This window comes from Labrus mixtus, chromosome 12 (genome assembly GCF_963584025.1).
Source record: "Labrus mixtus chromosome 12, fLabMix1.1, whole genome shotgun sequence".
NCBI lineage: Eukaryota > Metazoa > Chordata > Actinopteri > Labriformes > Labridae > Labrus > Labrus mixtus.
The window spans coordinates 18,551,556-18,566,816 of NC_083623.1; the positions used below are offsets into that span (position 1 = coordinate 18,551,556).

The following is a 15,261-nucleotide window of genomic DNA, read 5'->3' on the forward strand; positions in this document are numbered from 1 at the left end:
GCAAATGCAACCTACTGTGTTCTTTCTCAACATGAAAGAGTAGATAATGGTTGTTGTAAGACTTATTACGGGAGATGAAGGAGACAGAGAGTCTGCCTCTATCCATTATGAAATCCATCTGTCTGGAAATGAAACACAAGACGTTCATTCTCCAAATCATTTCATCTTTTAACATCACGGTCTGACCGACAAAGAATTTGTTTTCTTGAATGATTTATCAGCTGCAGATTTTGATCAGCCCTGTAAAATCAATGATGAGACATAATCAGGCCAATCTCCGAACTGTGGCGCTCCATGAAAACCAAACAAAAACCTATACAACTCTTAGCAGTGGATCACTTGGCTCGTGCGTCGATGAAGAATGCAGCTAGCTACGAGAACTAATGTGAATCATGCTCGGTCATTAACATTCAGGATGACTCAGCTCTTATCAAGAGATTGTCGAGCAAAGCCAAGTTTTGAGAAATGCAAATGTGCCTGTGAGTGGCAGTTATAGGCTTATGTAAATATCAAATTGACACTTAAGGTTTTAAAGACATATTTTTGATTAAATGTATAGTGTTTAATTTTGCAATCAATTGCTCCTTATGTGTAACCATGTAGTAACAGGGGAAAACTAAAAGTTTCTCTAAAGAACAACTGAACTTATTTTGACTATGTGAACTGCAGAGAACTGTTAGATACATTTACAATGGTGTATATGCGAGGTAACAATATTTGAAATCCATGTCATTTGGGATGTATTTTTAACTTTACATATTTAAACACTACTATCATATAACAGTTATGTTTGATTTGCAATTTAAGAAACTGTCTTTAAAAATGACGTACACAACCACCTGATGTGTTCCCAGTCCCCTTTCCCTCTGTGTTGCTCTGAGGCTCTTTGGGTTTGTAACCAAGAGCCAGTCGGTGGCTCACTGAAGACAACTGAGGCCATCGGTTGTATAAGTGTGTGTATTTTCTTTTGTGCTCTGCCACAAATTTATTCTGCCAGAACACCCGAGGGTACCCATGTGCATCACTCTGCGCCAGGGGACCAACTCACTGAAGCACCTCTATTTTCTACTGGCTCTGTTTGGGGATGCTTGTTTTCTGCCAAAGCCCAGACACAACAGCAGCAGTGTTTGAAAAGGCTTTTATTGTATCAGAATAGTAACATAATCATGCCACTAACCTTTATTGGAGAAGCTTGGTGGATACCAAAACAGTGTTTCGCATCAGGCTTGTTGCTGCTAAAAAGTTTGGCATTTTAGCAAAGGGACATCATTCAGGATTCTTCGGCTTTTGGAGTAAAGTAGGCAATGAACCTGCCGTTTGAAATTTGCACTTCTACATTGGCTTTCATATTCAAAACTAAAGGTAGTTACTTGGGAAACACACACACGCACGCACACACGCTTGCCCTCGTCTAGCACTGAGTGATTTGAGTGATTCTGAAGTGATTTTGTTCCTCAGAGAGACTCAAATGCAGGATGAAGTCGGCAGGGCCTGAGAGGGTCACTAGTTCTGTCAAACTACAATACTGTCACACTGAACAGATGAGGAAAATACTTTAGTTAAGGGTCAAACAAAGCTGCAGTGAAAGGCTGTTTGTTGTGTAATCTAGAAGACACAATACCGGAATCAGAAATGACCCAATCAGACAATCTGAGACAGATATCCCACAATGCACTATCCCACATTTTACTTTTGAATTGGTAGAATCTTCAACTATAATATTAGAAATATAAATATAATATAAGAAAGCAGGAAAACCAAATCTGGATGAAAAGGTGTGGTGTTACAGTACACTATGTAAGTTCATTTAAAATTGTTCTCCTTCGTTGCTTTTTTTCTTATGTCCCTTCATGCTATCCATACTGTCAAAATAAGTGAATTTGTTTCCTTGTATGAGCACCACATTAAACCAACAATCAAAAAAGAATATTGCAACTTGCAGATCTGGCAACCACTTCGCCAAGTTGGAGACACCAGGTGACACAGAGATGCCATTTGTTATGCCAGGCTCAAGACTTCCCATTAAGTGGTGAAAAGAAAAACAAGGTGGCAAACCCCTTCATTATGAACACAACTTGTCACCTATTAATCCCTTAACTACAGGTTTTGACTCTTCTGTGAGAGAGGTGAGCCAACCATGGTGGAGTCAGGCACCACCTGCTCCTACTTCCTTTCTCTTCTGCTTTGAACCGGAGCCTTAACCTGCAGAGCCCAAGACAAGGATGGTACGTATAAATCATGACACCTGGGCTCAAGACATCAGCTACCTCCAAAGATGAGCTGCCGCTGACATTGAGGATCTCAATACTGACAAAAGCAGAACAGCCATGTTTGTCTGACAAGGAGTCATTACGACCGTCCAGGATATGTGTCCTCCAGGCTCACAGGTTTCACAAGACTTTTGGAAATACAAATAGAAAGAAAAATACATATTGGACACACAGAGTCACACTATAATATTTTTTAAAAGATAAAAACTATCAGACTTACAGTCAGAAATTGGGAAGATAGAAAGTGGGGAACGACATGCGGGAGGGGGGCTCAAGTCGGATTTGTCAGACTTAAGCCTCTGTAAATGGGACACGCGCACTAACCACAAGGCTACCGGCGCCCCGATCATTTTTACTTTCAACAACATTATTACTGAGTTTGAGTTTAAATTAGCCTGTTTTACCAATGTTTCTTCATGATGGATTTCAGCTGGTTAACACTTCAGGGTCTCCTTCATCTTATTTTACGCTTCATTATGCTCCAAACGTTCATTGGTGAAGTCGGGACTTCAGGCAGGCCAGTTTATCACCTGGACATTTTTACTACAGAGCCATGCTGCTGTAACACGTCCAGAATGTGGTTTTGCATAGTCTTGATTAAATAAGAAAGGCAATGTCTGAAGAACAAGTTCTCCATTTGGCAGCATATGTCTCCAAAGCCAGTACACATGTATGTGGTTTAGCATTTATGGTGTGTTCGCAAATGTGCAGGCAACCCGTGCACTAATGCACCCCAATACAATCATGGAGCTGGTTCGGGAGCTGGTTTCCTTGAATGTTTTTAAAGGTCGTCTTAATGATCTGGAGGCAGAAATATCTGACTGTAGATGTTTTAGCTAACTCGTATTGCCTTTTTTGACCGCTTTGTTGCTGATGACTTATGACAGATTCTGATGAATGGTTCTTTTTGTGATTCCTGTATTTATGTTCATTGTTGTTAAGTGTTTTATATCTGAAACCCTATAATTGTGCTGCTGCCTGTCTTGGCCAGGACGCTCTTGTAAAAGAGATTTTTAATCTCAATGAGACTTTTTCCTGGTTAAATAAAGGTTAAATAAAATTAAAAAAATGGATCAAGGCTTTTGAACCGTTCACTGAAAACTGTTTTTTGGCCTTGTCCCCTGCATTCAGAGATTTTACTAGATTCTCTGAATTTTTTTATGATATTATGTACTGTGAAAATAAAATCCTCAGTTACGCTGTAATTTAATGTTAAAAATCATTATTCATATGGTCTTGCACTATTTGCCAGAGCAGTCTTTGAATTTGGCAAAGTGGTGAAAGTCTTTCCATCTTTACTTGTGGAAGACTTACCTTCTCTGGGGTGCTCTTTTTATACCAAATAATGTTACTCCACTGTTACCAGTTAGCCTTGTTAACTGTCCATTGTATTGGTAACAGTAGAAACCAAAGTACTTATCTGTAAGGTATATTCATTACATTTAGGAAGAAATGTGTCAAAATAAAGCAAATTGTCCCACAAACCGGAGCTCAGCTGATGGTTGGCGATGGACCCCATCCGCTAGGGTCCAAGCCGTCCTACTCTGAAAGTAGTACTTCTTTATGACCACACAGCCTTGTCTGAAGAGCGGGCAGGGCAGGGACTGTGAGAGCATCCATGTGTTGGTGCAAGGGTCAAAGGTCTCCATGTTGCCGAGGGCGGGACCCAGCTCGCTGCTCATGATGCCTCCTGTGGCGTAGATCTTCCCGTCTATGATCACTGCGCTGCATTGGCAGACAGAATATTGTATAATTCAGTTATCTCCTTTAAAAAGACAGACTTTGTGAAGGAATAATTCAACATGTTGGGAACTTGGCTTTGTCAAGTGGTAACAAGAGCCGTGTTACACCAGAAGTAACCAGTACATCTGAGTTTGTCGACATTAACACATACTGTCAACATGGCCGACAAGGCCCCGGTACTTTTCCTCTTGCTGGGCAGGAGAGGTAACTAATGAAAAACAAATATCTGTCCAATTGTGCCAATTTGATACGAAGAACAAAAACAGGATCTTGTGTGTGGACAGGATAAAAAATGTCCCTTTGAGCTGATCAGAGCTTTAAACTCCTATTGGGGTATGGAATGATAACACACACAAACGCGTCCCAAATCACCATTGATACATGCATCATTCTTGGCCCAACATATCCCTAAATCCATAGCGCGGCAATTCAAACAAGCTGTCTCTCAAGCTGCCAGGTAATATTCTTAAATGTAAGTAATTAGTTTAAGCTCAATCAAATATTAACCAATAAAAATGTTTAAAAAACAATATAGGCGTTGAAACTTGAATTATCTTAAAGATAAAGTTACAGTTCATGCATTAGTTATGTTAGCTAGTTCTGGTGAAGCTGTTGAGGTTGCTAGGTGACAGGCGGGGTGCTTAAAAATGACAGGATAAGGGTGAGACAGCTGGTGACACAAATGGCAAATCCTCTGCAGATCACACCATCGCAAAGGGAAATGACAAAATTTTATTGGGAAATGGAAAAAAAAAAGCCATCCTACTGCAAAAGAGACTGCACAGGTCATAACCTGGAGCTGCTCTACCTGATAAACAGAGGTGAGGTGCAGGCTTATAGCTCAAGACACAGTGAAGGGAGAATATCAGCTCTCCTCCAGGATGACCCTGCTAGACTTCATCGTCACACACTGCACATAGTGCTGTCTCTGAGTGCTGCTCTGGACTGTGTTCCCTCCTTTCCTCCTTCCCTGCATCTCTTCCTCTCTGGTTTCATAGTTAAATGTAGCAGAAGAGCGTCCTTGTGTGCTGGTGTATCAATAACTCTTGGGTGTTGTTTGTATATTCATTCAGTTTGATGGCATTAATTTATTATCCGGCTGGCTATGAACTAAAAATATCATCAGCATTTTCCTTATTGCTTTTCACACGCAATATTCTTAAGAATGTTTTGACGAGTAAAAAAAACTGTGACTGGATTGATACGAGTAAAAATGTGAAGTGTATAAATCACTTGGCTTTATTGGATTCTGCTCCAAACATGTTTGACCTTCACTGTGAAATAAAATCATTCACAATTGCATTACTGCACATCCATAGATTAACAAAGAAAAATGTAGCAGTAAAAAAACACTGAGCATGTATTTGAAATAAATGAGTGAATATGAGAGATAATGCAAACTGTGTATGCTGTATTCAATCTGATACAGAATATAGCACACAAGGAACAAAGGGCATCAAAGCAGAACCACTGAAGATGAAAAACAACTAAAGAATTCTGTGATGCCATTGGACAAAATAATGTCATTAGAAACCTGTCTGCTGGGTGGGAAGAAGAACTGGATTTCAAACTCAACACCATTTTTCTTGAGCAGACTGGGACCGGCCAATTTACAAGCAACAAAAATAATGCAGAGACACTCAGCTGTGAGCTGTTGCCCTTCGCTGTTTTTCTGCCACAAAGGGCCGACATCCCTCGCTGGAGGCGGGAAACAAGAGATGCATGGATGTGCACATGCCTCTGTGAAACTAGTTTTTCTGATTTCCTCACAGTCTGCCTGACATTTTTATTTTCTTCTTGATTGATATGCTGCTGACAGTCCTTTCCAGCACATGTGTTTATTTTTTTCTCCACGAGTGTGTGTGTATACGATGTTTTGTGTTGGTCCCATACACCCAGAGCACTTATTTCTCTTTGCCGTGCGCCTGAGGTAGAATAATAACAGGACATTCTCAAAGGAAAAATCTTTTCTCTCTCTATCCCTCACAAACTCTCACTACTGCTTCCTGCATCTCTCGTGGACCTGCAGTAAGCAGCAGGTTTGAGTGCTTGGAGAAGAACTACACAGGGGTATATGAGATCTCATTTGGCAAACCTCAAAGGACTGCAGTGTTGAATTCAACATCTTTTCCCCCCTGGCCATCAACACAGAAAACAAGCAAGTTCTGCACAAAACAGTGAGATACTGAGAATTATGAGTGCAAGAGTGGCATCCATGATGGATGAAAATATTCTATTTCTGAGGAGAACGTTACTATTCGTGAAGATTCAAAAACGATTTTCAGCTCTGAAAAGAAAAAAAACTGACAACATTCTACATAACACAAATAAAAAAATGGAGGACATATGATAACAATGATGATGATAAATGTTGTGACACAAACACAAAACTCCCACAACTATGACGCAATTTGTGGCTGCTGTCTTAACAAAAACTTTGCTGTTGTCTCACATCCTTTCCTATATAATTCCTGCATCAACAACACCAGATATCTGATTCTGTAGATCCCTCACCACAATCGCAAGGACATCACATACACACAAATATATCACAACTCACTTGTTTATACCAACACTGTGTACTGTACAGATAGGTAAGACTACTCTGTCTGATAAATACTCCAGAACAGCGGTCGTCATCACATAGTAGCGAGGAAACGTTTAGTCAGCATCAACATAAACATGACAATCTCCTCTGAAAGATAAAGGACGGGGTGCTGGTTGTCATCTGCTGTTCCCTGCACCCCTGCAGAGAGAACGCATTATTAGAAAGTCAAAAAGTATAAAGTATAAATGCACAGCAAAAAAAAAACATTTTCCCCTCTATATCAACTGACCTTTAGGAGATAGCAATGATGCTACATGAGAGGGTGGCTCATTTACACTGCCATGATTCAGTAAATGTATCGCTCAGCAGACACATACAGTATATTGCCGAATGAAGTGAGAAATGGATGAGCAGATCCACACGTCTCTATGGGCTTGTTGAAGGAACTATTTTTGACACAGGTTGTATTATTTTTCACTCTTTACCGATAGGAAGTCATGATAAGTGTTTGTGAAACCCATACACAGTTCATGTGGGAGATGTGATGGCACATGCAGAGGGAAGAGACACACATGCAGGACGAGCTGCCCAAGTATATTTCTGGCTGCCGAAGTATATTTCCCAATTTTACAAGAAGCACTAAACCTGCCCATTATCTAAGGTCTTGTAGTCTTTTAGATTTACAGTAGGTTCATCTATAGACTAACAGATGACAGTCTATCTGTCTGTGTAAGTTCTTTACACACACACACACACACACACACACACACACACATACAAATACACAAGAGAAGATGTGTCTCTCTACATGTGTGTTTCTCCCCCCGACTTTTCTCTCATTCCTCCCCTGCCAGCTGCTCTGCCAGCTCGACACCATTCAGCTTTCATCCCAAACACACACGTTACATAATCATAACTTTGCTCACAGTAGTCTTGCTCTGAAAAGACCCTAATAACTGAGAGCAAGTTTCTGGGCAACAGAGCTGAGAGAAGTGAGCACACTCTGGCACTTTAATGACACGATAACATCTTCTTGTCAGGAAACATTTGAATTCAAACACATGTTTGTCCCAGTGTTTCCCTCTAATTCCTGCTGCTCTGAGTGTCGCCTGCAGCAACAGAATACCACAATTTGAAATCATAATTCTCTCATTTTGCAAAGCACTCTGGAGAGATTTGTGCCACATTATGTGCCAACGCGTTAAATGGGGTTATTCAGCATCATATACACATAGAATCGCTAATTACGTGAAAAATTATCATAAACACATTTTGACAAGAAAAATGCTTCTTAAATTTCTGGTGGAAAGTGTATTAGGAATCTCGTAAATGTTCTTGATATGTATAAGGCTACAGCAAAAAGTACGTTAAAAATCATTATGTAATTGACAGAAGTGTTGCTTTGCACAATTCATTTTCTTTTCCAAAATGTCATATTAATGTTTCTATGTGTTATAGTGTCTCCCTGAACTTAATGCCAAATGAAGGATTCAAATCATCAGCAAACATCCATAACAACAGAATGTTTTTTGTGCAAAGATCTGCCTGTGGATAACATCTCTGCACAGGGAACTCTGCTCTGAGTGTTTTGAATCACAATGAGTTGTTCACTGTGTGATTTCCCTGCTATCAGAGGTATGGCTTCTTGGTTGAAGTTTTCCTGCTGTGTTACGTCTTTCACAGGTCCTTGGTGGCTCAGGTTTGAGAAGTGAAAAACTACAAAGTTTGGCTAATTAAATATCAGAAGTTTTAATTCTGCCCTCCTATCATTAGCCACGGTCTGCTAATTATCAAAACAAGCTATAACATAGGAAAAGGGGGATTATTGAATAATCTGAGTAGGACTCCAGGACTCAAACTATGTAAAAGGGACTGCAAGGTTAGAACGCTATAATCCAAACTGTAGCATTTATAGGGGTGAAAGGGAATCCCTGTGTGTAAAGTCAAAGATAACACAACCACCAAAGATTGACCCTCATGCAAACATCTTCCAATTGAAAAGATTTAACCTTAATGGGGAAGTCAGACACATGAAATGGAAGTTATGCATGTGGCTAGTGTTTGGAGAGCACTGTTGCATAATACTTATTGCTCAAATGAGATAGCAGGATATCATTAACCAAAGATAAAAGGAATGCATGCATATAAATGGTTACATTAATTGTGCATCAATATGTGCCTTTTACAGTCTGTTTAATCACTTGCAAAAAAAACAAATAAATTAATGACTTGAAGGGGAGTAAAGCTGGTGAGCAGGTAATTATCATTCAAATGGGAAAGGCAAAGTCATATTGAAGTAAAGGAAACAACATGTAGAATATCAAACCTGGTACACACTGGTTCAAAAAAGGAAACAGCAGCTCTGTCATGTAACAAAAGGCGATGGTAACAAAGGCAACATGTCTCCTGACACTGAGGGTGTTATCAGCTGTCTTACCTATCATATGTGATTCGATGAAGCTCCAGGTGTTGCTCTGTGGTATGTAGGACTGGAGGACCCCCAGCCGAGCGCCCGGCCTCGTTCACACCTCCGAACACGTAGACCTTCCCTCCGCACAATGTGTCTGCTGCTGAATGGACCGGCTTAGGAAGAGGAGGGACCGTCTCCCACTGGTTGGAGAGTGTGTCGTATCTGGAGAGGAAAAAGAGCATTGCATTGCATTGATTTGCATTGAAACCAAAATAATCAAAGGAGCAGGAGATTGAAAATTTGACTGATAAGTAAAGTCAGACTCCACTTTCATTTGTTAAATCAAATACGAGGACCCTCTGAGTTACTTGTGAATTTTTGAAGGGTTCTCACTTCTCAGAGAGAATGACCTTTCTCACTGAGCCACTATTTGAAGGGACTTCAAAACTGGGCCAAAAACTCAGCCGACCCAGATAAAAGGGCACGACACATGTAACCAAGACCTTTTTATTTGCATTTGGTGTTATTTATTTATTTATTTTGTTCTGTGGCACCATTAGCGTGGTGTGTTACCAGTGTAATTCTGTGTCCAAGGGCCACTGATCAAAGCACCCGACTGCCTTCCAGCTTCAGAACACCTCATTAAAGAGCCACAAACAGACCCTGTGATTATAATACCAATCGTTTCAGACAAAAGCAAGCAGTCTTGATCAACGCTGGGACTTTGTTACAAAAGAAAAACACCTTTACATGAAGAACTGAAGCCAGCATCCCCCAGGACAACAAGCCAAGCACATCAAATGCTTGAAAAAAAAAAGTAAAAGTCCAATACGGTCATTTGGACGATTTTATTGAAGTATGAAGAACTGAATCTAACGTCCTCTGGGACCACTAGCAGGACATTTCAAGAATTAATTTTATCCACTTTAGTCAATTACCTTAATGAGTTGTTTTGCCCCTTTTATTTCAGTAAGCACACAGGCGTTTACCCTTTTAACTTGTCTTTGACTTCTCCTCTGAGTATTTGTCAGTCAGTGGATGCTTTTCCTGTGCAACTCCTGTGGCATTTGTAGTCAAATCGGAAAGAAAAAAAACTTGATACGCTAGTTGCATCCATCTTGCTGTGAGAAGGACGTTAGATGAACTGAAAGAGGACACGATGGATTAGCCTTTGGAGAGTTTCTCTTTGGGGGTCTGATAATGTTTTGGCATCAGCTTCTGAGGGGATGGGTTAATGTCGACAGGTAGTCTGAGAGAGCGGTGACACAGAACACACTCCTGGAAAGGTAGACTTGTAACACTCAAGAGTACCAATTAGTATGGTGGCCGGTAGGGGTCAAACGCTCAGCAACTGATGAAACGACATACATATAGAAAAACGTGCATTTCTCAAAGTTGTGTTTTTCCCCCTACATGTTATAAAGTCGTGTTTGCGCACAATAGAAAGTGGGGCTAAGCCCCGGTGATACGCTGCTCCGGTGGTGTTTAGATAATAAATCCACTTCCCCTTCTCCCTCCCACATCTGTGAGCGGCCTGAGGGGGGATTCAATGAGAGCAGCCCCAGTACGCTAGGAGACAAGCCCGGCACCATCTCGGAATTTCCGACTTCCGAGGTAAATAAACGCGGAATAACCTTGGAACTCAGAATTTCCGACTTCCAACTTCCTAGTTCCGAGGTCGGAAGTCGGAACTCAGAATTTCTGACTTCCTACTTTCTAGTTCCAAGGTCAGAAGTCGGAATTCGGAACTCGGAATTTCTGACTTCCGACATATCTGGGAAGTCGGAACTCAGAATTTCCGACTTTCTCGGAAGTCGGAACTAGTAAGTCGGAATTCAGAAGTCGGAACTAGTTAGTCGGAACTCGGAACTTGGAAGTCGGAACTAGGAAGTCGGAACTAGGAAGTCGGAACTCGGATGTCGGAACTAGGAAGTCGGAACTAGGAAGTCGGAACTCAGAAGTCGGTAGTCGGAAGTCGGAAGTTGGAAGTCGGAAGTCGGAAGTCGGAAGTCGGAAGTCAGAACTAGTAAGTCGGAACTAGGAAGTCTGAAGTCGGAACTAGGAAGCCGGTAGTCGGAACTATGAAGTCTGAAGTCTGACAACAAATTACAAAACATGACCACAAATTACAAAACACAACAACAAATTACAAAACACAACAACAAATCACAAAACACAACAACAACTCACAAAACACAACAACAACTCAAAAAACACAACCACAAATCAAAAAACACAACGACAAATAAGAAAACACAACAACAAATCAAAAAACACAACCACAAATAAGAAACACAATGACATTAACTTTAACAGAAAAGGTAGGTACCTGCAGTCGACAAGGATCGTCGCTGATTGGACGAACGCAATGTCCGTCTTTTTAACCGGAAGTAAATGCTTCATACGCCTTTGGGAGCCAGGCAGAGAAATGTCAACGAAGTAAGCGGAGATTTACAGTTTTTTCCAATTGCTAAAACACAATTTTGCAAACCAGGCTGGTTTTATCAAAATACTTAACACAACTTGCAAAACCACACACCCAAACTGCAAAATACTTCATATATCCTGCAAAATGAAGCACTGCAACCAAACTACATATAACATTATCAAAATCAAACTTTTGCACCAAATGGCACACACTTCATTCATATTACCAGATTTTTGTCTAACCAACTACAGACTGTTGGGCATAATGAAAAGCACTCTCATCTTTAGTATGCTTTGCCATAATACTAAAATAGTTCAAATTGTAGAAAATTCTTCAGATTGTTCGCATGCACAGAAATATTTGCAGATACACACACACATGCTGTTGAAACATTTTATTTTATTTTTTTTCACCAAACAAGTCAGTGCTACATAAACCAGCAAAGTACAGTAAAACGGCTCAAGTTGGGCAGCACTCTCTGCCCAGCCTCTCGCATTGTCAGCGACAAATAAGAAAACACAATGACATTAACTTCAACGGAAAAGGTAGGTACCTGCAGTCGACAAGGATCATCGCTGATTGGACGAACGCAACGTCCCTCTTTTTAACCGGAAGCATGCTGCTTCCGTGAGTTAATTTCAAAACATGAGCGAAACCGGAGAATCAGACTCTAGTCTCTACTCTCAGAGAATATTTTGATGCAGGCCATACATATGAGGTGATATTGGCTATGCTGTCAACCTTTCACAACATTCAAATATCTGTACGCTAAAGACACGTTTAAAAGAAGCAGGTTTGTACAGACGACGGAACTATTCTCCACTAGCCGAGGTGAGACTTGCCATTCAGGCTGAGCTGCAGGGGCCTGGGCAACTCTTCGGCTATAGGACTATGTGGCAAGTTCTTCAACAAAAACACAAACTACGTGTGAAACGAGAAGTAGTAATGAGCTTGTTGAAACAACTAAATCCACATGGGACGGCTTTGAGAACACGCCGGAGGTTTACAAGACGCACGTATCATTCCATGGGTCCGAACTACATATGGCATGCAGATGGCTATGACAAACGGAAACCCTTTGGATCGGCCCTCTCAGGATGTATAGATGGCTTGTCGAGAAGAATAATGTGGCTTGTTTGTGGAACTACTAACAACAACCCATCTGTCATCGCGCACAATTATATTAATTGTATATTAAAAGTGTTGGTGTGATCCCAATGAGATTAAGAACTGACCTCGGAACAGAAAATGGGACAATGGCAGCAATACAATGTGCCCTACGCCATGCACATACGGACTACTATGGAGGCTCGTCAAGCCACAGTTACGGCTCATCAACAGGGAATCAGCGTATCGAGTCATGGTGGTCCTTTTTCAGAAGTGGAAGGTATGTAACTATGTATTGCCTAGTGATCAGATCAAAATGAGAAGTGGTGACTATTATGAATTATTTTTTTCAGACCACTCTTTAAAATGCTGATAACATTCCGCATCTCAGCCCTCTAGATTATTCAATCAATTCAAAATTTCTCCTCGTGTGTGAAAAAAACAACAACAACTTTCCATTGAATGCATTCCTAAGTCTCAGTTTTGGATGGACCTGGTCATTCCCGGTCCCTTATTCACTATCATGTACACTTATACACGTGTTAGCATCTTTTGTCCAGAGTCTCTTTGGAGACCTAAGAGACTCTGGACACTTCAACGGTTGCCATGAACACCAGTGCTTACTGAGATTCTGCTTCAGTAATGTTCTGCAGAAAGTCCTGGATGAATGTACGGACCTCTGGAACAAGCACAGGATTCGACCATCCAGACTTGCCTCATGTCCTGGAGGGATTCCAAACAAACTCTATTTGTTGCCTCACAGGTAATCCACATCAACTCAGAGTTAAATGATCATAAACTGAATATTGTATTATAACAAATTGCACTACGCTCGTTATGGTAACTATATTTGGATTATTGTATATTTTTGTAAATTATAGTATTTAATATAATTTATAGGCTAGTTGTCCTCCCTGTGTTTACTTTCACATTTCTGTAATCAACAAGCAAACACATCTTATTAACAATGGCCATTTCATATCCGGTTCCGGTGGCATGGAATGACTGAGTCTGCGTCCTGACTCTACAAATATTTTGAAATAATTTACTGAAGTAAGACTTATTCGTTATCTTGCTCAATAGGATTGAACAGCTGTTTGGTTTGTGCGAAGATACAATTAAGTGCCCTCGAAAAGCATCACAATCATGCCTGCAAAAGGCACTAAACAAACAGCATGCAACGCTGAGTTGGCAGCTACTCTCCGGGATATCGTGCGCGAGGAGATTGCCGAAGCGTTTGAAACAAAGTTGCAACCTGTGAATGAGCTGTTTACAACTTTAAAGGCAAGAGTGGATAAATATGAAGTGACCGTAGGATCTTTTGAATCGTATGCAAACGAATCTGACAAAAGACTCTCTACACTGGAAAATGACCACAAGGCGCTTCAGAAAGAGAACGCAGTCTTGCGTCTGAAGCTGGAGCAGCTCGAGAATCACTCTCGTAAATGTAATGTTTGGGTGCTGGGACTGGAGAATGGCATCGAAGCGGGTAATCCGACAAAGTTTATTAACAACTTTTTCTGTGACCTCCTTGGGAAGGAGAGTGTCGGCCCTTTTCCACCTGCAGTTATTGCCCATCGCATCGGCCCACCGCACAAGACATCACGCTGCATGATTGTGCGTCTGTACAGCTCTGAGATTAAAAAGACACCCGTTCAGCAGCAACCCGTGCGCCGCTGATGTACAGGGGTAAAAGAATCAGCATCTATCCAGACTTGAGTGCTGACACCATGAAACTGAGAGACGAGTTCAAGGAGCTGAGAATTAATCTGCGTAAATTGGATATAAGAAGTGGCTTCATCTATCCTGCCAAGTTGAACCTGACGCATCAAGATAAAACACACGTTTTTTCGTCTGCACAAAAGGCCCAGGAATTCTATGAGGAACACATCTAAAAACCAGCATGGATGACGAATCTGATGCTCATTCACAAAACGATCCGTGAAGCAAATAACTGCGATGTTCCTTTAAATGATGTATTCCACACACCGGAATATAACGTCATAAATGGACAAGTCCTCGTTGGACTAAACAGAGATGGATGAAGCAGCTGAGTAAGCCATGACTAAAAGTTTTTATTATTTACCATTTTGGTTTATTATTCTTAGATACATACAGCTTCTTTCCCTCCACTAGGTCACAGTATAGTCACTATTATTTGCTTTACATTTAAATACTACCCTTAAAATGTATTTCCTAATACATGTTTGAATAAGTCTAATATTTATGGAGGATGTAGATATGTCAGGAGGGATTACCCACCATGCTATAACCCTGCTGTGTTAGAGTAGGGTGTGGAGGACTGGAGGAGGGTGGGACAGGGGAGGGAGGGAAGGTGGGGTTGAGAGAAAGTGGGTTAGTATTAAGAGGGGTGGAGGGGTGGGCATGGATATTGGGTCTGATCAGTTGTATTATGTGTTGTGCAACAGTAAGTTTGGATGAAATATGTCTGTTTAGGTCCTTCTTTCTGCTTTTATTTTCTGTTATCTTGAGTAAAAATATTTTTAATTACATAAGTACAAAGTGGAAAGAAATCTTAAGGGAGGATGTAAATAAGTTAGAGAATGATCGCTACAGGGTGTCTGCTTTCTCCTCTGCTTTAAATAAAACAAAAAGGGTAATAATGTTAACACGTAACACACTCCCGATCTCCATTATTGGTGAAGGAGGAGATGAAGAGGGTAGAGTTGCCTTTGTTAAATGTATATGTCAAGGGCGGAAAGTGGCCTTTATTAACATATATGCACCAAATAAT

General features: G+C 40.8%; 1 pseudogene; it reads right to left on the bottom strand.

Moving 5' to 3' along the window:
- LOC132985398 (kelch-like protein 29) overlaps window positions 1–15,261 on the bottom strand; it is a 105,945-nt pseudogene that overhangs the window by 18,433 nt on the left and 72,251 nt on the right.